Below are 1,479 nucleotides of genomic sequence, written 5' to 3'. Positions count from 1 at the left end.
ACCCTTTTATATTCACAAGGTTTATCATTCCTGCTTGAGGTCTAGCCTAAAAGAATAATTGAGAAGGAAATTCATTTTCAAAATCCCAAGGAAAAGTATAATTAACTGCTGCCAAATTGGGGCTGCTGTTGTAGTCTGCAGGGCAGATATTTTACTGAAAGAGCGTCTCAAGTGAATCCCTCGGCCCACACCAGTATATCTCATTTATCAAGGAAGTGAATTCTTCTTCAAAGCACGTTAATCATAAAATCATAAAGCAATTCCTGTCCAAGTCTTGCTTCTAGGCTCTCATCAGCCTATCATTTCTCCTATCAGTTATGTTGCCTAACTACACAACATACCTCCAGTGCCTAAAACCCTTTCCTTCAAAAGAAAAATAAATAAATCTTAAAATTTAGAAATGTTCACATTTATTTCCTTCTGATAATTTCTTTCATTTTTATTGCCATTGTCTATGTCCTTTGCAATCACTGAATTTCTTTATATCTGTCACCTTTCTTGGACTCTGCTTGCTTTCTTCCATAAACAAGAGCAGGGGGAAAAAAAAGTAAAGCTGAATTTCATGGTGGGTCAATGAGGATCTGAATCTCTTATTTACTACCGTAATCACAAAGCAGAATTGCTTCCTTCAAATTATACTTATAAATTATCAGCTATTATGCCTCAGTGTATTGGTGCAAAGGTTGATGGTGAATAAAGTTTTAGAGGTGCAGGGGAACTTATAATTTATATGTCACATGTGGTCACGACATGCCCACTTGTTACTTGCTTGAGTAGCTATAGAGGGATGAAGAAAAAGAATGCTAATCTACACACAGGGATGCCAAAACTTCCCCCTGCAAATGCTACAATGCATCTAAAATTGTAGCTTCTAAGTTCTGAGACCAGCTACTCAATTTTTGATGTTCAACTCCAGAGAACTCACTTATTTCCCTTTAGGAAACAGAAAAATGAGGCCATATAATGAAGCATGCACATTTTCAGGCACATAAAATTATTTCTGTCTTCCTAAGGTAAATCAGTGACATACACCCACAGACACATGCACAGCCTTTCATTTTGTCCATAAGCAATTGCGTATTTATTCCTTTTCACTGGAGCAAGGTGAAATTAATTCATGGAATATGGACAAAGGTTTATTAAAATCTATTTCCTCATTATGCCCATTGTTCAGTGTTTATGAAGACTACCAAGCCAAAAACTCATTATTCATCCTGCAAGTAAGCTGACCCTTAGGGGTGCAACTCTTTCAAAATAAGAATAACATCTCTACATTGTAAGTGGGAAAAAATTAATACGTACAGTCACTGATGCTAGCTCTAGCATTTTCAGCAAAGAGTAAAGCAAAGTCAGGAGCAAAAAGACATGCCACAGAATGGGAGAATGTATTTGCAACTCATAAACAAAAGAGCCTCATTCAAAATATAAAATATCCTCTAAATAAACAAGAAAATGATAGACAGCCTAACAACAACAACA

Source organism: Galeopterus variegatus, unplaced genomic scaffold (assembly GCF_000696425.1).
Source record: "Galeopterus variegatus unplaced genomic scaffold, G_variegatus-3.0.2 Scaffold1785, whole genome shotgun sequence".
Classification (NCBI taxonomy): Eukaryota; Metazoa; Chordata; class Mammalia; order Dermoptera; family Cynocephalidae; genus Galeopterus; species Galeopterus variegatus.
This window is presented reverse-complemented; position numbering follows the sequence as displayed.